At 40.4% G+C, this 21,980-nt stretch overlaps 1 pseudogene; it reads right to left on the bottom strand.

Moving 5' to 3' along the window:
* Positions 1-20,705: 20,705 nt before the first annotated feature.
* On the bottom strand, positions 20,706-21,570 carry LOC150069360 (large ribosomal subunit protein eL21 pseudogene; annotated as a pseudogene).
* Positions 21,571-21,980: the final 410 nt, after the last annotated feature.

Consider the following 21,980-nt stretch of genomic DNA (forward strand, 5'->3'; position numbering starts at 1 on the left):
AATAGAAAAGCTAATTATACTCTAAGAATACTTCAGAGCAATGATGCATACTTAAAATTTATTGGAGAAATGAATGTTCCTGTCCATAAACTCAGAGGAAATTCTGAGCTCTCACTAATTTAGCAACAAGTTATAAATGGGTTCTTAAGTGTGCAGCTGTAGGAACATGAAAAAAATCTGTGAATTAATTTATGAGGGAAGACATGTTTAAAATAAATATTTTCTAGGTCAAATGTCTTGCCAAAATTTCATTATCTCCAGTTTTATGGTTATACTTCTTGATTACTATACTTTCCCTCTTATTTAACCTCCGGAGGAAATTTGATTCCATGAAGATGGATTGGGTGATATTATAAAAACATACAATTAGAAGAAGTCCTGGAAGGGGTTGTGGAAAATCTGAATAAACTATCAACTAATTATTTCTAAGCCCCTTTCTATTAAACATCCTTTTTGCTTCTGGAGTGCCTGGGACTACAGGAAATTTAGTATCACACCTACAGAGAGTATATGTTCCATTCTCCAGCTTGTAGTTCTTGAGTCACTAGACAGCGTGAACTATTATTTGTCTTCACTCCTATGTGATTTTCTTCCAAGACTGTTCATCTTTTTAATCTGTGCAATAAATCCTTACAACACAATAGATTAGACTTGGATTCTTAATGTGTGTTCTTAAGGGTGTGGACCAGCCACTTAAAGTGAGCAAAATAATAGGCCAAGTCTTTGCCCTTTCATCTTTCTGCTTCTTGGTTTCATCTGTATACGATGGTGATGATGATGTTTGTGATTATCATAGTTTATACACCTAAGCTTGTTGAGAGAAAGATAGGGGCTATCTATAAAATACCATGTAACACTCAGTGCTCAGTAACTGACAGCTATAACTTTTATAATCATTCTTAGTAATTCTTAGGATGAGTCATTCATTTTTCACAGCACACAAAAAGTCTATTAAATATACTTTAATTTCCCCCAACTCATTCTCAATAATGCATCCTTGACAAGAAACAAAGCTGAAATCTTATCCATGTAGCATATGTTCATATTTCTTAGCTATTGTGCTTGGTTTCTCAGCAGCACAGAGGGATGCTGAAAAACCACACCCGAGCTGTGGAGTTGATAAAAGAGCTGGACTGTGAAAATATTTCTTTTAGGGCTAGGTTTGGCAAACCATCTGTTTAAATGAAAAACACCATGAAATCAAAAAGAAGTTAACAGGACAAGTTAGCATAGACACATGACTGAAGCTATTTCAAATCAGCTATATTTCAGCAGGTTTTGATTTTGATTTTCCGAAGATAAAAACAGAAGAAAGTGTCATGAAAGCCATTCAAAGGGCAATGGAGCCCTTTCCCAGGACCCTGCATTTCTCCTCCCATTTCTTCCCCTGGCACCTCTTCAGGCAGTGTATCAAGACCAGATGTGGCAGGCCACTTGGTACATGGATTTCTAGCACTTTGCTATCTGCTGTCCATCAACTTCCAGGAGATAGAGTGTGCTTTAGCACCAGGACTTGGTGCTTGAATTCATATCTTTTTTTTTTTCTTTCTGACTTTATTAACTTGACAAACCAATAAATGCTTCCTGCAGAATCCCTAACAGTGAATTTGGAGGAATACTTACTGGAAAATGTGTTCCTGCAGCCCATCCATCATCCAGATGCCTTTCCTGGCCTTATCTGAGTGCTACCCAGAGCACTCAGCCAGGAAGAGAGGAGGGGAAGGAAGGCTCAGTATGGACAGAGCTCTTCCAGGTACTCTTTTATGTTCTCTGGAGTCCCTACAAATGGGGAACAGCAATATGTGAAGGGCTGTATCTCATAATGCCAAAAGTAAAGGATTGGAAACCTAGCCAGTGGAGAAGTCTCAATGGTACCAGATATACATAAACTAAACATCATTTGCAGATTTGTTTCTAACTCGGCCATTTAGCTCTTTCCTAGTACCTGTAGCCTGTGTAGACTTTCCAATGAGGAGTGAGAGGAAAATTCTTGAGCAATTTCCAATTCAAGAGATAATGCGGTCAAGTCACCAATGGCTCATGCCATTATAATCCTAGCTAGTCAAGAGGCTTTGACTTGAGGATAGCAGTTCAAAGCTAGCCCAGGCAGGAAAGTCCATTAGATACTTGTCTTCATTTTTGCTGAAAAATCCAGATGTGGAGCAGTAGCTCAAATGCTACGCTAGCCTTGAAAAAGCTAAGGGACAGTACCCCAGCCCTGAGTTCAAGCTCCAGCAGCAAAACAAAACAGACAAAAGATACTGTGATAGCATTTGGGGAAAAAAAAATCTACTTTTGGAAGTTTTAGCAATAAACCTAAAGATTTAACTAAGTCTGGGCTCCATTAGCCTGTATTCTAATAAATCTGTTTACTGAGAATGTTCCTTAGCTCTTTTCTTGCTAAGTTTCTGATGCGTAAACCAACAAGGCTTATTTATTCAATCAACAATAGTTCAATAAGCACCTATTTAGGATTGGCACTCTGCCAGAGAAGTGATATATAAAGATTAAAATATATTAAGTCACTGCCAATCTGAGGGAAAAGTTCAGATAACTAGATCTTAATTACTCAGTGGTGTGAATGATAGGTGAAATGCTGGAGAGAGCACAAGGCTTTACACACATGCATTTTGTCAGAGATGCCGGAGTCAGGGAAGATGCTAAATAAAATCAGCTATCTGCAAAGCTGCTGTGATTTTAGAGGTGCTCAAAGGGCCCCAAAGTATATGCTGGGTTCCGTGTTCACATTATCATTGGATGTCGTGGTACAAATTTGTGTTATTCGTGGCTCTTAAGGCTTTAACATGCATTAGGCATAATTTAATATGTAATATACATCTGAAAAAGTTGTTAAAAACGAAATTCATGAGCCACACTCCAGGAATTTCTGATTATGGCGGTTTGGAGCAGAGCCTGGAAAACCTTATGAATTTTTATGAGCAAGCTTTTCAGGTGATTCTGTTACAAGTTTTTCTCAGACTGCATTTGGAGCTATGCTGTCAGAGTACTGATGTTTTACCAATGCTCTTAGAGCATTACAATTTCAATTCTTGCATTCCTATATTATTCTCAAAATAATAGTTACCTATATGCTTACTAAGGTTGTTTGCTTCTGTACTTAAGCCCAGGAAAGAGATGCCTGGAATTGAAAGTCAAAAGAAAGGGAGCTGCTGGCCTCATTCAAGATTCTCTGCCTCTCTATGAAGAAAACCCCAGCTTTCCTTCAGGGGTTTAGTCCCTGGCAAAAGTTGATTTTATTATAAAATGTTCCCCCCCTTTTTTTAAAAGTCCCAAGGGGCATAGGTAAGAGGATGCTCTCATGAGGAAAATTTTATTGGTGAGAAAAATGCAAATGCAAATTCAAGAGTTCAGAGTTGAATATATCCCTGGTACAAATGCCATGCAATTAGCTTGCTGTCACCTAATCTGGACTCCAGACCAGACAGTGGACTGAGCCTGAAAGAACACTGGTGCTAACCAGAAACATACCTACAGAGTGAATTGTTTCTGGATTGTTCTTTCATGGGTTTCTGCTGTTTCCTCCCATCCTCTGTTGATCTCCCCTAAGGCTTTTCAAGTAAACCAAACATATGAAATGAGAACTCACTGAGCTTTCTCAAATTAAGAAAGAACTACAAAGGGGCCGGGAGTTTGGCCTAGTGGTTAAAGTGCTTGCCTAGCATGCATGAAGACCCGGGTTCGATTCCTCGGTACCACATACATAGAAAAAAAAAGCCGGAAGTGGTGCTGAGGCTCAAGTGGTAGAGCTCTAGCCTTGAGAAAGTCCAAGGACAGTGCTCAGACCCTGAGCTCAAGCCCAGGACTGGCAAAAAAAAAAAAAAAAAAAAGAAAGAACTACCAAGTTGGAAAGATCCTCTTTGAATAATATTAACAATAAGGAAAAGGCCTTAACTTTTAAGGCATTTTAAGTTAGTTACTTATTTTCAGTAATGTAAATGAATGAGAGTCTAAGCCAGAGAAGTAATCACTCTCATTATAATGGAAATGTTCCACTTCAGTATAGCACTTAGCATTTGGGGATGGGTGCAGAATATTCTATCTGAATTCAAAGGATTGTTGGTTATACATATATATATATACATATATTTATATAAATATATGTATATATATATATATAGATATATACTTATGTTTGCCAAGATTGGCTGTTTAGAGATTTGGGGATGCTTTTAAAGAAGCTGCATTACTGGTTGAATTTGTGTCTTCGTAAAGGATGCTGAAATCTGAATCCCAGTACTTTTGACTGACCTGAGTCACGAGTACTTCATTTGGAATTTGGGTCCTCATAGATGATCAAGTTCAAATGAGCCAATCCGGGTCAGCCTTTATCTAGTTTAACTGATGTCTTCATATAAGGGGGCGTTTGGACACAGCACACACACACACACACACACACACAGATAGACACACACAGATACAAACACAGAAAGACACACACACACATTGTGAACTTGAATGTGAAAGAATCATGGGGTCATTCATCTTCAAGTCAAGAAAAAGCCAAAGGTTGTCAACAAACCCTCAGAAGCCAAGGGGAGAGACAGAGAGAAAGAGAGAGAGCGGGTGGGGGAGGGGAGAAACAAATGTTCTCTCACAGCTCTGGAAGTGAAACATTTCTGTTGTGTTAAGGGCTCTGTTTGTGAAAGAGAAGCCCTAGAAAACCAATACACAAGCAGCAGCATCTCAAATGCCATGGTTACTGAGATGCTGACTTTTTTTTTTTTAATCTAAGCAGGTTCAGCTTCAGCAGAACTTCCATCAATACAGGGCCACTGACCAAGGAAGCAGCCTTGGGAAGGCAGCACTGGGTGTTGGTTTTCCCTTCTAGCCTCATTTCCAGGAAAGCAGCCTGGCTGCTTAGCTTTGGCTCCTTGGTTCTGTGTTTATCATTGTTTTGGGGTCACTCTCTTCTATAGATAGTCAGGTCCTTGGCTGGATTTATAAACAATTATCATCTGTTTGCTTATTTTCGGAGCCTTATGGCATGCCCTACAACCCCAGGTTGACAATTAGATTTTCTGATTTTGATTTTTGGTTCCATCTCTGATGTAATTTTGTAGAATACAAGAGTTATTTTATTGAAATATATTTCTTCAATCATGATATGGAATGCCTGAAATAATACCAGTTGGATAATATGAAACAAGCATGTTTCTATAGCCCTGGTATATTGTGTGTGTGTGTGTGTGTGTGTGTGTGTGTGTGTGTTGTGTGTGCATATTTAGACCAGAAGGTTATTGTTTGTAAGAGAAATATGGGAGAAAAGTAGCATGAATACCACAGATTCTCAAAGGACTGCCACAGTATTTGCATTAAAAAATAAATTGTCAAAAAGAGATTAATTGTCAAAATAAATTTATAAAGTCTTCCTAATTGGTAATCTCTGAGGTGAGGATGCAGCCATAGCCACACACACGCGCGCGTGCGCACACAGACACACACACACACACACACACACACACACACACACACACATACTTGCATGGAATATAGGCTGGAAAAATAATGAGCTCTTCTACAAAAATTTAACTACTTGCTTAGGAATGGTAGCTATTTACCCAGGCAGTCTTTCTACATCCCACGAGAACTTGGTATCTGGAAAAAAAATGCATTAATGATGTCATGAGAATACCTCCAGAGGAAGCACCTTCTGCAGAGGGAGTCACGGGCCCCTGGACACAGCCAGTGGTTTTTCAGCTGTATGATTCTGGCATGCCTTACTCATTACCTAAGTTTTCCACTAATGAATCAAAGGTCCTGTTCTTTCTCTCTAAAATACTTTGTCAGAACACAAGAGTTTTGTAAAACTATACGAGAAGTTAGAAGGTAAAATAGCTATAATCTAATAGGAAATTCTGTGGGTAAATTTACCTATGTGGTCTAAATAGTTAAATTGTGGCAACCATGACATAGATATATCTAATCCAGCGGAGTTCCTGATGTCTACCTATCTAACCATATCTGTTATAGTCATTGTCATCCATCTGTTCAAACACGTATTGAAATCAGTGGCTAAAAGCTTACAGATGAAAGCAAACCCAGAGAACTGAGAGGAAAACTCTCAATTATAGATTATAGATTATGTGGCAGAGTCAGAGTACCAAGGCCTTTTTTTTTCTTTGCCAGTCTTAGTGCTTGAACTTAGGGGCTGAGCACTGTCCTTGGGCTTTCTCAAGACTAGTGCTCTACCACTTGAGCCACAGCTGGCTTTTTTGTTTATGTGGTATGGAGGAACTGAACCCAAAGCTTTATGATGCTAGGCCTTGAGGGACTTTTTGAAAGTGCACTTCTGAGTTTAGAAAACTTTAGAGATGAGAAATTTCAGTTCTCAGATACTCTCCCGGAAGCTGAACATTTGTTAACTTCCTATCTTTACTTGGGTCCTAAGCTCTGTGCGTTGGGCCTGATGGATGACACTGTCACAAATGCTTGACCTGGAGCTGAGAAATACTCAGAATGAGCAAAGACAGATGATGAATACACAGTTGGCAGGAATTTGTAAGATAAGTTTATATTGGTAAATTCTAGGGCGGTGGAAAATGGGGAGAGGATGGTGTCTGCCGAGCAACTGTTTGGACCCAAGTGAAAGACCTTTATTTGTATTTTGAGTGCTCTCTCAGATTGTTTATCACCTAACTTTCTCTTTCATGGCTCCTGTCATATCCAAATGCAGGAGCTCTCATATGCTAAACACAACTCAATTCACAGGATAATGGATGAATGCTGCACTGAGCTCATAAATAAAGGCTTGTTAGATGTGGATCTCCAGAAGCAATTTCCCTTCTGGCAACACTCACAGCCACGTGTCTGATGCTGGGTCAGAGGTGAGAGGGAGGCAGAAACTCACATACAGGCATTGTTTTCATTGGCGCATAATTACAGACTCGAGAAATTGCTCATTGATGGCCAGAGGGCTCTATGAGCACTTGTAAATCTTTAGGGCACAGATGAGAGTAGGAGTGGATGCAATGGGATGCTTAAACATTCTGGAAAAGAATCCAAGCATTGTCTCAGAACAATGTGCTTGTCAGCACAACTAGGCCATGTTTGAGAAGCTGGTGGGATAGAGAAAACTCTAGGAACAGGCAGGGTGGATTTGGTGATGAGATTGCCCAAGAAAGCATTTAAAACCCTTTATTCAGTATGGCCCATTCACAGTGACTAGCGTATAGAGCAACATCCAAGGGTAGAAGGGAAGGGGAGACTGAATGGCTGGCTGATGGGGTGGATAGATCTCTCATACCCCAGAGCTCCATAAGTTCCCTAGATCTTGTAGCCACTCATATCTTTTGTCATCACCAGTGGGCTGAAGCTTGGTGAGCAGCTGGAAATTGGGTCCTCTTTAGGCTGTATCCTTAGCACTGCAGCTCTGAGTAGCTGATCTCACATCCTTTCTTCTCCACAGTCCGATTTTAACAGAATTTTATTCATAGAGAATAGTCTTCTTATGTTAATGTCAAGGCATTTGTCACAAATTATAGTTAGATAACCCAGCCATTGAATCCAAATTGTCTTAACAGGATTGTGTGTGTGTGTGTGTGTGTTTCCATAGTGTGGCTTAAACACAGGACCTGGTCACTTTGTGTTTTGCTTGAAGCCGGTGCTTTACCACACAGCTTCACTTCCAGAGTTTTAGAGACTCATGGAGATAAGTGACTCATAGACTTGCCTAGGCTAGATTCTGACTGTGATCCTCAGATCTCAGCCTCCTGAGCAGCTACGATTTACAGGGATGATCCACTGCTATCCTCCTTAACAGGAGATTATGCAGAAATCCCTTAGTTCTCTATGTTTATGGCCACCTCCTCATTTAGGTTTAGGCAGAATTTCTATTTTCATTTTAGAACCTATGATTTATCAAAAAATGCTTTAAAATTGAATTAGGTCTTACATAACTATTGATCAGGCTCATAACAGAAATGGCTTCCTTGGGTTCTTTCTCAGGAGGAGAAATGATCCTTTTTGCTTTTGCCATTTCCTAGTTCTCTTCTGGAAAATCCCAGTCAGAAACTACCATCTTAGGGTGCTAATCACCTCTTTCAAATTTACCTTTGAAATCTCAGTGTTTATTACTTCCCTTCATCTTTACCAATTTCTAGCTATTTCCTCTAGACAGTCTAACTAGAAACTTTTAAAGAGTCTGCTGGAAATAGAAATTTAACATCTTTATAGAAATGTGGGGGCCCTTTACCAAACAAGAATAATGATCTTGAGAATAGAAACCCCAATAAAGTATGTTGCCATTGTCAGAAAAAAAAAACAAAAACCCCAGCATGTCTCTGATCATGGAGAATGATAAGGCTATTGAGAAGGTAATCAATAGCTACAACTACTTTTTATTTTTAAATTTTAACCATGAGTAAAGCACTTCCTGTGTAGCATCTCATTTAATTTTTCAGCAACAAAATACAGACGTCATGATTATCATTCCAATTTTCAGACAACAAAATGATTTTTATTTCAGTTGTCACAGCTAGAATTTGGTAGCTTTATTCAAACCCTGGACTGCAGGAATTCTGCAGTGTGGGAGAATGCAGATATTTATAGATGTCTTTTCAAGCATGTGAGAGATTCAGAGAGGCCAAGAGACCATGAGACCAAGACTGAACACACATTTCCTTTCCCTGTTGTACCTAAGCCCTTGCACAGATCTAGTCCTGGAGAAATGATCCCTGGGAAAAATCCATTGAGCTTTCTGTGCACGGGTTCAATGTGTACTTCAAATCAGAAATCACCACACTGCCCCCTACTTAATCAGAATAACCAGATCAGAGCTCAGAGGTCAGCTGCCACAATGGATTGGCCATAGTTTGAACAAAACTTGAAGACCCTCCTTTGCCTAGTACTCTTGGATTGTGAACTCACAAAAGATAAGGAATTTGAGTACCCATGGCTCATACTTGTAACGTTAGCTATTCAGGATGCTGAGATCTGAGCACTGCAATTCTTGAGCTGCGGCTTAAGTGGTAGAGCACCAGCCTTGACCAAAAAAAAGTAAGAAAGAGGCCAGGAGAATGGCCTCGTGGTAGACTGCTTGCCTAGTATGCATGAAGCCCTATGTTCAATTCCTTCGTACCACAGACACAGAAAAAGCTGAAAGTGGTTCGGTGACTTAAGTAGTAGAGTGCTAGCCTTGAGAAAGCCCAAGGACAGTGCTCAGGCCCTGAGTTCAAGCCCCAGGACTGGCAAAAAAAAAAAAAAAAAGAAAGAAAGAAAAAAGAAAAAAGAAAAGAAAAGCTAAGAGATAGTGTCCATGTCCTGAGTTCAAGTCCCAGTACCTGCACACAAAGAAAGAAAGAGGAAAAATAAATCCATTCCCCTGAAATACTAGTAGTAGCCTAGTAAAGGTTTAGTAATTAAATGATTGACTCATCCTAATTTATTCTGTATTTTATCCTGTACAAGAAAATATTGTATTTATGTAGGCCAGTATTCACATTATATATGCCAGTTTCAAACAACTATTAAAACGGGGATCTTTAGATGTCTGAAAATTCTTTGAAATTACATACCACACCTTCTCTGTCCAAACAAGAATTTTGCTGAGGATTCTAAGCTTCTTACCACATGCCACCAGCTCTTACCAGTTTCTGTCTATTTCCCTCACACAAACCAATCAGGAGTTTGGAAATAATCAAGCATAAAATTATTACAAAAATTAACTATGGGGCCAGGAGTTTGGCCTAGTGGTAGTGTGCTTGCCTAGCATGCACAAAGACCTGGGTTCGATTCCTCAGTACCACATACATAGAAAAATGGTGGAAGTGGTGCTGTGGTTCAAGTGGTAGAGCTCTAGCCTTGAGAAAGACCAAGGCCAGTGCTCAGGCCCTGAGCTCAAGCCCACGACTGGCAAAAAAAAAAATAATAATAATTAAGTATGAGCCAGGTGCCAGTGGCTCACACGTATAATCCTAGCCACTCAGGAGCCTGACATCTGAGGTTTACCATTTGAAGCCAACCCAAGCAGGAAAGTCATGAGACTCTTGCCTCTGATTAACCACCAGAAAACCAGAAGTGGACCTGTGCTAGTGGCCTTGAACAAACCAGCTCAGGGACAGTGCCCAAACCTTGAATTCAAGCTCCACAAACAGCAACAAACTAAATTAAATTAACAATTGGTTCTAAGGAAGTTCTTGGACCAAGTTACTTAACTCACTGTTTCATGTTTACAAAGATGTTACACTTTATCATTTATTTATTTATTATTTTTTCCAGTCCTGGGACTTGAACTCAGGGCTTGAACTCAGGACTTGGACACTGTCCTTGGATACTTTTTGCTCAAGGCTAGTGCTCTGCCACTTGAGCCATAGCACTACTTCTGGCTTTTTCTGATTATGTGGTGCTAAGGAATTGAACTCAGGGCTTCATGCATGCTAGGTAGGCATTCTACAACTAGGCTACACTCCAAGCCCAATCTTCTATTTATTTTTTTCTGGAACTAGGTCTTGAAATCAGGGCCTTCAACTCTCAGTTTGCATGCTTCTAGCTGGCACTGTATACTTGAGCCATGCCTCTAGCCCAGATCTTGGCTGGTTCATTGGAGGTGGAGTCTTGAGGACTTTTCTGTCTAGAGCTACCTTCAACAAAACTGTCCTCCAGGACTTAGCCTTTTGAGTAGCTAAGATTATAGGGGCCAGGCTCACTTTGTTATTTTGTTTTGTTCTACAATGAAGTAATTATAATAGAGACATTATAATAACCATTGATTTATAGAAGATGACAATGAAAAAGATTGCTTGGATAGTAAATAAGTGTTAGTGTTCTGACTCTAGACTTTGGTTCTTTCCTTTTGTGCTAGTGGGTGTGTTTACATGTTGTTCCCACGTGTATGAGTGTGTATGTGCATATATGTATGAGTGCATAAGGGAAGAAGTAACAGTGATGAAATGTTGAAAATTTAGAAGCCTAAATTTTAAGAAATGGGGACTATTTAGTTTTCTGTTCTGTTTTTCTTTTTGTTGGTCATGGGGCTTGATCTGAGGGCTTGGGTGCTGTCTCTGAGCTTTTTCACTTAAAGCTAGTGCTTTACCACTTTGAGCCACAGCACCACTTCTGGTTTTCTGATGGCTCATGGCCTTCTGCCTGGTTGGCTTTGAACTGCAATACTCAGATCTCTGCCATCTAAGTAAGCAGATTACAGGTGTGAGCCGCCAATGCCTGGCTAAGAATGGGGACAATTTTTTCCCACGCATCCCTCAGCTTCAGTTCTCAAGGAGCTATTAGACACAGGCTAGATATGGCCCTCACTACAAGTCCTACAGATTGTATCAGTGGTCTACCTCAGCAGAGTGGTTAACAACTAGAATAAAAGACAGTCCCTTGCTTCTTCTTTTTTTGGGGGGGCTTATATCGATTATATTTATTTATGTGCATCACATTTAAAATTAAAAGGAGTAATTTGAAACATGTTTAGTTACACATTAAAATCTATATATATTTAGTTAAAATATAATATTTTAGTAAAACAATTATTTTCAAGAATAAAATTATAAGAATAGAGCATTATTTTACTTATTTGCAAATATTTTAATGTGAAGCTTAGGTATAGGCCAATATGTTCTTACACCAGATTCTGAATTTAAACTGTGGTGAGTACACAGTCCCTTGCTTCTAAGCCTTACCTTCTATATCTGTGTAATGGAGTTTACCATACCACTTATTCATCTTAAATGCAGTTTTCTCTCCTTTTAAAAGCAACTAAAACATAAGCAATTTCCTAATTCTTTCTTCTGCCTGCATCTGAGTTTCATTTTGTCATATGAAAACTGAGTACCTTAGGACAAAACCCTTTTGCTGATGGCTTTTAGCTTTAAAGCACTCATTCAACAGAGTTGTGGACAGATCATGTAGGGGGAAGGGTTAAGAGCACAAAGGACAGCTGCCTGGTTAGGGTTTATGGAGCCATTATTTTCCACAGCCTCCTCCTACTGGGGTCTGGGTACATGCTTTCTCCTTATCTTAAGTGTAATGCTCCCACCTTCTCCGGGAAATACATTAGTCAGAATGAAGGAGCTTTAAACACAGATGTGGGTAAGGGTGATTCATGTCTATGTGTAAAGTTGTTGGACTCCAACCCTGCTAGGAAGCCCAGGGCCTCAAACTTAATCCCTATTAACAAAGAGCACAGGAGCTTCCTTTTTCCAGTATGTTCTCCTAGGGCTCTGGAAGGGGTGGGGAGGTAAGATAGAGAGAGACCTGTGTGTAGGTCTTTCAATTCTCAGTCTCTGATTTGGCAATTCCTCTTATGATGCCATTACTAGAGGATTAGCGTGTACTCAGCAAATATAGATGAAAGCTTGGGAGACCATCTGACTAATCAAAAAAAGGGAGGTCAGGGTTGGAGCCTGAACACATGAACCTTGCTTCCTGTGTTTTGAGGCCAGAGTTAGTCTGTTGCAAGGCTGTACTTATGGTGTTCTCTACTGAAGGTACTAGAGGAGCTCAGAAAAAGCCCACCTTTATGATAATCTAATGGGCACAGTGTCTTCTGGAAGATAAGGTGATCCTGCTTCAAACACCTCCATTTCATTGCATGAAATGTCTTATCTTCTTGAAACTGAGTTGTGAAATCTGACAGAAACTTTTTATGAAATCTGACAGAACTGCATCTTACCATCCATATGCTGGGATAAAAACATATGATTGATAATCCAGGTGACTCATACTTGTAATCCTACATACATAGGTTGAGATTGGAAGGAATATGGTTTTCGGTCAGCTGGGACATGCTCACAAGACACCTCTACAACTAATTGCTGGGTGTGGTGGTGAGTGCCTAAGCTCTCAGCTTCCTGAGAGTTTCACAGCTCCAGGCCAAACAGGGCAGAAAGGGTTTCCAAACTCCAACTCAGAGGAAGACGTAGGCACTGGTGGTGTGGGCCTGCCATTCCAGATACTACAGAAAGCATAACATAACATAGGCCGACAATAATCCCAGCATTAAGTAGGCAAAAAGTGAGATCCTAGCTCAAAACATCAGTGAGAAAAAATTGGTAGAGGCATGGTTTAGTGATAAAGCTCCTTTTTCTCAACAAGTAGGAAGCTCTGAGTTCAACCCTTAATATCACAAAAACTAAAATGTGGTTGCTAAAGAAAGCTAGGTTTAGGATGAGGTGCTGGATGAATTAGGAATCAATCACACAGAATACCAAGTTTAATAAGAGACACAAAAGTGCATGAAAGACTGGTATTTTTTATTTTTACCTTGCCCTCTGTTATTTGAAGAAAACATATTTGTAGGAATGTCAGACACTGGAATTGTTTTAGTCAGTTGTATCAAAGAGAGTAGTTGCTTATCCAGCCTGGAGATTAACAGTCAAGTGCTTCTCAAACATGTCTGCATTAGACCCTTTAACCTGTAAGGTACGTGTTATTTGCATAGTATAAATAGAAAGCTGGGTTTCACAATGGTCTGAAACTTGCACAAAGTCACACAACATAAACAGTATTGTCACAGGTCAAGTTCAGATCTAGCTGGTTCCAAAAGTAAGGCCAACATGAGAATATTAAACTGTTACCTTCTCCTTTATGTTTTCTCCTTTGTTCCTTACATGTTCCTGAGCAAATATAGCCAAAATTGCTCACCTTAATCTGTTGGGACTTCTGCAACAAAATTTCCTACCTTGGTTGCTTAGAAACTAAAGAAATGTATTTCTCATAGTTCTGGAGGCAAGAAAGTTTGGAGATCAGAGCATTTGGCTCTGGGAAAAGAACTGTTTCCTGGTTCCTGAATGGCACCTTCTCACTGTGTCCTCACGAAGTGGAAGGGTCACGATAAGGGCTCTCTCAGAAGGACACTAATCTTAGTCACAAGAGTAGACCTGATAACTTTCTATTAAAGTCACCTTGTGGGTGAGATTTCAACATATTGAGTACAGTGAGTGAGGAAACTCCAATCAGAACACCAAGGCTTTAATGCAGTAGGAGAATAACAAAAATAATAGCACATATGGAGCTTACTGTATCTCTCAAAGAGAACCTTTTTGTGTGTGTGTGTGGTTCATGGGGCTTGAACTTAGCCTGGGCACTGTCCCTGAGCTCTTCAGCAAAATGCTACTGCCCCCTACCCCTGGGCCTAGGTGCTGTCCCTGAGCTCTTCAGCTCAAGGCTACCGCCCTATCCTTGAGCCACAGCCCCACTTCCCGTTTTCTAGAGGTTAATTGGAGGTAAAGTCTTAGGTTCTTTTGTGCCTGACCTGGCTTTGAACCTTGATCCTCAGTTCTCAGCCTCCTGCGAAGCTAGAATTACAGGCGTGAGCCACCATGCCCAGCTAAGGAGAACCTTCTATATGGTACCCTGTGCTCCAGGACCACTGGAGGCACATACATCTAGGAGAAAAGAATTCTGAGCAGTTCATGAAGCAAGCTTCTGGAGTTCCTGGTTTCCTTTACCCAATTGTAGGAAGGAGCATACAGCTCAGGGTTGCTGTGGCTATTAGATTTCCTTGGGCTCACTGTGGAAAGACTGGAAGTCACTCATCATTGGGCTGGAGGTGTAGAAGAAGAGGATTCTTAGACCTCTTCATCGTGAAAAAAATGAGCAGCTAGTTTTCATCTTCCCATCTCATTTCTTGCCTCCTAGGCATTGCTTTCTGTTTTCCAAAGAAAGTGAAATTAAATCTTTGGAATTCTTAGGAATCCAAGGATTTTGAGTCTGTAATGTTTATAAGTTTGCTGAAATCACTGGGACCCAAGGCTTCTTTTTCCTTTTGCCTATGAAGTCATATTTTAACTCAAACCAAAAAGAAAAAAAAAAAGCAAAGGCAAAAGATTATTTTGTGGGGATCCAAGCTGGTATTATGTTACAAAAATTTTCCATTTCAGACACAGACTGCCTACAGCAGTATGTGGGCCAAAACAGTTTGAGAGAGACTCCAGGAGGGCCTGAAGAAATAATACCATTTTCTTTAATCGTGAGGAGTGTGGCCAGGTTCTTGGGGAGTGGGGGTGGGGGTGGGGAGACCAGGTGTTCAGAGGTTCTGAACTGGATCATTCTCAGCTACCAGGGATTAGAATGAGCTAATCTACAGAGCATGATTTCAGAGACTTTTCTGGATACTGTTGGGGAAGGTCTTCAACCTCTCAGGGCCTCAGATTCCACTATCTAACCACGAGATGAAGTCAGAAAATCTGTTGAAGGTATGTTAGCTATGTTATCGTGACATGAGAATGCTAAGCCCATATAGCTAGCTTTAATGAGGATAAGCTACTGGGTTACTCTTTTGTAAACATTACATCCTTGAATATTCACCGTAGTTGGATGAGGTCAGGTGTGTTTATGGTCTTGACATTGTAGTTTGAAAATGTGATTAATTTGAATAATTGCATCACTTTAGGTTCTAAGCCGGGATCCAAGTCCAAATCCAGTTCAGTTCCAAAGTCATGTTAGAGAGCCTCTGGAGGAGAGGTCCTGAGAGGAATCTAGAGAGTGAGGAAGGAAGCATCTTTTGTTGGATGAAATGTGTTCCTCTGACATTTCATCCTGTCTTTTACCAGTTTCCGGTTCAGGTTGACATGGAAGCAGTTACTATTGTTATTATTATTATTATTATTATAACATGATGCTGGGTTTTCCAGGTTGCTCTGGCTCAGTTCTGAAATCAACATTTCCTAAAGCAGAGGTGTTTTTGGAAACATAGGGAAATACTACCTGGGAGCATGGTAGGAAAGCTCAGACTCCAGTCCCACCCAGCTCTGCTGATCAGAACCATGGTGGGCTCAGCTGTCTGTTTGAACACATCCCCCCAAAAGTGAAAGTTTGACAGCCAGTGACCTCCGGATAAAAGAGACAGAGAGTTAAATCAGGAATAGAGGTCTCACCGTGATTCTTAACAGCTGCGAGTGACTCATCTCCCTCTTTTTTTTCCCCTTCAGAGTTTCTGCCCTTTTTAGGATGAAGGATTTACTCCTGTCTCATCTTGTGTGATAAATTCCATCAACTGGGTCTCCTCCTTTCTGAAATCAGTGTCTGAAGAGATTGGGGCTCTGTCTCCCCGTAGGTTATTTGTACTTGAAGCCACTTGTTCCTTTCATAGTGGCGATGGTTACTTTCAAATGACCCTCATGTCAAGAGTGAGAAAAAAATAATGTCCAATGAAATTGGAATGGTTCAACTGCAAAGCTGAGATCAGTTTCCAAATGTGCTTTGTTTTAAACGGTCCATGTAGGATGAACAAGGAAGCAGCCAGTGTTATTGCTTCTGTCCTGCCTGTGACTCCCCACTTCCAATACTTCTCGGAAGGCAAAAGAACTATAATTGAAAAGGGAGGGCAGTCACTACCTCTTTTGAATGTGTATGTGTGTTTGTGCCAATACCGGGACTTGAATTCTGAGGCAGACAGCTACTCCTCAGCTTTTTCATTCAAGGCTAGTATTCTACAAATCCAGCCAAAGCTTTATTTCTAGCTTTTTTTGGTGGTTCATTAGAGATTAGTCTCACAAAGTTTTCTTCCTGGATTGGCTTTGAACTGAGATCTTCCTCAGATCTCAGCCTCCTTCAATACAAATAAACTCTGGCCTTAAGTTTTGCCTGCTTCCTGGCCTCACATGTTCCACGTACTTTCAGAGTGAAAAAAAACCAAACCAAAACTAATACGCACACTGCAGAAAAAAAGTTTTCTGGCTTCTAGTTCATTCTCTAGAGGCACAGTGAGATGGATACCACAGTGCAACATAAGTCAGCATTTGCATAACTGTGCAAGCATAACTTTCCAGAAAAATAAATATAACTTTGCTCATTTGTTACCAAAGCTTTGCTTGTTATATGAGATGTTTGCTTTAATTGAAGAACAGTGGGAAATTTTCTTCAGCTCTGCCAGAAAATGGTTATTGATGTGACTTGTATTTAGCATCATTGGACTAGAAGGACATCTTTAAAAAAAAAGAAGTCTAAACAAGGATTCACTAACATTAAGTTCTGGTTTGAGAAGGACTCTGGAATTGATCTTACATCTCCAAATAAGGTAAAATAAGAATGTGTAAAATGCAAACTTGGTTTCTGCTGACAGAAATTATTTTTTTGAGTTTGAAAAGACTTTTGCTCAGCGTTTTGTGCTGCTGTCTGGTCATACTTTAATTCACTGCAGAAACACAGCAAGAGTTATGAGCTCAAGTCATGAGTTTGGGTAATAACACACAAATGAAGGCAAGACGTGTCCAGAGCTTTAATCTCTGACTTACAAGTGGAGCCGGCCCGGCAACGCCTTTCCCAAGATGTTTGCAGAATAGTTCATAGACTCAATTCAGTTAGAAAGAACTGAGACTTGCCACAGCCTTCTGTGTTGGCTTCATTCACTGAGTTCTCTGTCTCTAAAGTCTCTGTCTTGCAAATTCATGCTGTTATGAGAAAGAAAACTCTTCACAGCCATTTACTTAAAGTGTATTAATTAATAATAAAAATGTGGACAGACATAGGATAAAGTCTAAAATCTGCTTTATCTTTAGCTGTGATGTCTTGTAACAGCTATTTCTCTGTGTGTGTACATGTATATGCATTTATTTATTTGATAGTCCTAGAATTTGAACCAAGACTTTACACTTCCTAGGCAGGCACTATACTTCTTGACTCACACCTGCTACTCTTTGGCTTTAACGTTTTTTCTTTTAGTCAGTTGAGGAGCTTGAATTCAGGGCCTCGGTGCTGTCTTATAGCTCTTTTTGCTCAAGGCTAGTGCTCTACCACTTTGAGCCACAGCTCTAATTCTGATTTTCTAGTAGTAAATTGGAGATATGAGTCTCACGGGGGTGGGGGGAAGGGAGGCAAGAGTTTGGCATAGTGGTAGAGCATACCCTGGGTCCAATACCACATACACAGAAAAAGTTGGAAGTAGTGCTGTGGCTCAAGCCTTGAACATAAAATATTCAAGGACAGTGTGCAGGCCCTGAGTTCAAGCCCCAGGACTGGCAAAAAAATTAAGAGTTTTACAGGGACTGGGATTATAACTTAGTGGTAGAGTACTTGCCAAGCATACATGAAGCCATGAGTTAGATTCCTTAGTACTACATAAAAACAACAATGAAAAAAAGTCATTAAATAAATCCTAAAACTGAAGTAGAATATTTTAAAAAAGAGTCTTATGGACTTTCCTGGATAGGCTTTGAACAATGATCCTCAGATCTCAGCCTCCTGAGTAGCTAGGATTACAGGCGTGAGCCACCAACTCACATCTGCTTTCATTATTTTTTGAGGTATAGTCTGTGTTTCTATGTTGGTTAGCCTGGACCACAGTCCTCCTATTTGTGGTTCCTGGAATAGCCTAGATGATCACAGCCTGCTACCATGCCTCACTTTTGGTTAGGATGGGGTCTTCAGAACTCTTTGTCCAGGATGATCTCAAATGTAATCCTCTTGAATGTCTGGGATTCCTTTCGATCTGTAACTAGAATTACTGGCATGAGCCACTAATGTACAGCCTGAAAGTTATTTAATTTCTCTGAAACTTGTTTCTACCTATAAATTGGAGTTAGAAATTCTTATGTCATAGGGCTGTTTGATTTACACAAGGTCCACTACTGGTTTTTAGTAGGTGATAATAATTTTTGTTATCATAAACTTAGTTGGTACAAACCTACATGCTAAACAAATATTCCCTTCTCTTCACACAGACACAGACACACAGAGACACCATATCGATAAATATACTGCATATATAACCTCACTACCAACATTTGAATATTTGTCCTTCAGAATTCCTACATTAAAACTTAATCCCCAGGCCGGGAGTTTGGCCAAGTGGCAGAGTGCTTGCCTAGCATGCACGAAGACTCGAGTTCGATTCCTCAGTACCACATATATAGAAAAAAGCCAGAAATGATGCTGAGGCTCAAGTGGTAGAGCTATAGCCTTGAGAAAATCCAAGGACAGTGTTCAGGCTCTGAGCTCAAGCCCAGGACTGGCAAAAATAAATAAATAAATAAATAAAAACAAAAAGAAATTCAGTGACATATTACCATGTAGGGTCTTTGAGAAGGTGCTATGTCATGAAGGGGGACTCTCTACAATAGGATTAATGCTCTTATGAAATAGACCCCTGAGAGCAAATTTGCCTTTCCATCTTGTGAGAGCATGGTAAGAAGGTTCTCTCTCCCCCACCTCCCAGACTAAGACCGATACTTACGCTCATTAGCTCGTATTCTACCAACTGAGCCATGCCTCCACGCTCAAGAAGGTACTGTCTCTACATGGGAAAGCAAACCATCTTCAGGTACTGAATCAGCCAGTACCTTCACTGCAGACTTTCCAAAGTCTAGCATTGTGAAAATAATCTGCTGTTTAGAAGTTCACAAGTGGATGGAAATATTTTTTGATGGAAATATTTTTAAAGCAACCAGAACCTCCCCTCCCCATATATATGCATTTTTACTGTACTAAGTTCTGGAGAGAAGCACATTTTCATTTTCTTCTGTGTTTCTTTTGTTAAAATATCACTGACAGGTCCAGGAGTTTGGCCTAGTCATAGAGTGCATGCCTAGCATACACGAAGTCCTGGGTTCAATTCCTCGGTACCACATAGAGAACGCCAGATGTGGTACTATGGCACAAGTAGTAGAATGCTAGCCTCAAGAAAGCCCAAGGACAGTGCTCAGGCCCTTAGTTCAAGCCCTGGTGGAGAAGGGGAGGGACATTGACTTATTCTTGGCATTCTAACCCACATTGATAGGATTTACTGATGACCAAAGTACAACTTGTTGCATATGTCTGCCCAGTGTCTAGTTCACTATTAAAGCACTTATTGTTTTATTATGATTGCTGACTCACCCTTCTTATGGACTCAGTTCTATGAAAAATGTTGAGTTATACATTCTGAAAGTTATGCCAACAAAAAAAGTGTATTGGGAATATTTTATTTGATAACTATTTAATGCAAATTTGATGTTTCTAATAAGTTCTAATGGTTGTATTTAAGGCACACATATACATACATATACTCTTTTTTTTTTTTTTTTTTTTTTTTTGCCAGTCCTGGGCTTGAGCTCAGGGCCTGAGCACTGTCCTTGGACTTTCTCAAGGCTAGAGCTCTACCACTTGAGCCTCAGCACCACTTCTGGCTTTTTTCTATATGTGATACCGAGGAATTGAACCTGGGTCTTCATGCATGCTAGGCAAGCACTTTAACCACTAGGCCAAACTCCCGGCACATACATATACTCTTAATAACATAAACTATTAATACCAAAATTACTTTTACTTAAGGTATTTTTGTTGCTGTTGCTGTTTTTGTTTTAGTTCTGAAACTTGTACTTAGGACCTGGTAGCTGACCCTTAGCTTTTTTTTTTTTTTTTTTTTTGCCTAAACTCAGGGCCTGAGCACTGTCCTTGAACTTTCCTCAAGGTAAGTGCTCTACCACTCGAGCTACAACACCATTTCTGGCTTTTCTATGTATGTGGCACTGAGAAACCGAACCCAGGTCTTCGTGTATGCCACACAAGCACTCTACCACTAGGCTAAACTCCCGGATCTTCCTTTGCTTTTTTGCTCAAGTATGGCACTCTATCATTTGAGCTACAGCTCTATTTCCAGCCTTTTGGTGGTTCATTGTAGATAAGAGTCTGTTATAAAATATGAGAACTTTGGTAGTAAACCACTCGAACATCCAGGTATACAGAGAACAAAGAAAGGGTTTATTGCCCTCAAAGCAATACCTCTCCTCATAAGAGAGAAGAAGGTGCTAACTATTGTGTTGGGAGACTTTTTATAATCTGTGGGGTTTAGGAGACTTTGCTACATTATATATCACAGCTGACCCAAGGAGTGCTATTTCAGGTGATGGATAGGACCTGTGAGGTCTAGGGGTCAGCTGTCCCAGGTGAAGGGGGGACAGGGCGGGAAGGAGTGGCTGATTGTTTTTACCTGTACTGAATGGGCCTGGTGCTGCCTAGGAAAGAGCTTGTTAAGCTGTGAGAGAAGGGGACGCAGAGCCCCCACCAACACTGTCTCATGAACTTTTCTTACATAGGCTGGCTTTGAACCTTGATCTTCAGATCTCATCCTCTTTTTTTTCTTTTTTTTTATAGTCCAGAGATCTTTATTTATTTATTTTAACATCTCTTAGGCCATGAATTCATAGGGGATAGGTTCCAATAGCTCAGGTTCCTTCCCGTTGGTTCTCACAAAGTGTGCTTCTCTGGGTGGAGCGGGCTGGCACTTCAGCTGAACCCAGGTTCCTTTCTCTTTGGCTTCCTTCTTTTTCTGGTCATTTTCCTTCACCCGTTTCAGGAAGCTATCTCAGCTCTTAGAGTGCTTAATATGTTCAATACGCACGTTAATCCTCTTGGCAAGTATCTTGCCCTTAAGTTGTTTGTTCACAACAATGCCAACAGCATGCTGGGTAACATTGTAGACCCTTCCAATTTTGCCATGATAACATTTATGAGGCATTTCTTTTTGAACTGTACCCATTCCCTTGATGTCTACAATATCACCCTTCTTGTGGATTCTCATGTATGTGGCCATGCTTCCTGAAGGGCCTAGAGAACATGTACCGGGTACCTCTCCTCTTTCCTTTTGTGTTCGTCATTTTGGCAAATTACTGGAAGATGGCGGTGCCGGCCCAAAGGACATCTCATCTTCTTATTAGCTACGATTATAGACATAAGACTCTGCTGCTTGGCAGCTTAAGTTGTATAAATTAGATTTTTATGAAGTTGCTTTGTCAATATGATATGTAAAAAGTGAGAAATCTTTGATAAAAGCGAGTCTTGAACTGTCTGTCCCTGAGCTGATCTTCAGCTCAAGGCTACGGCCCTACCCCTGGGCCTGGGTGCTGTCCCTGAGCTCTTTAGCCCAAGGCTACCACTCTACCCCTTGAGCCACAGCCCCGCTTCCCATTTTCTAGTGTTTAATTGGAGATAAGAGTCTCACGGTCTTTAGTGCCTGGGCTGGCTTTGAACCATGATCTTCAGATCTCAGCTTCCTGAGTAGCTAGGATTACAGGTGTGAGCCACCACGCCCAGTCTGAGAA

This window comes from Megascapheus bottae, chromosome 1, assembly GCF_031878675.1.
Source record: "Megascapheus bottae isolate mThoBot1 chromosome 1, mThoBot2.hap1, whole genome shotgun sequence".
Classification (NCBI taxonomy): Eukaryota; Metazoa; Chordata; class Mammalia; order Rodentia; family Geomyidae; genus Megascapheus; species Megascapheus bottae.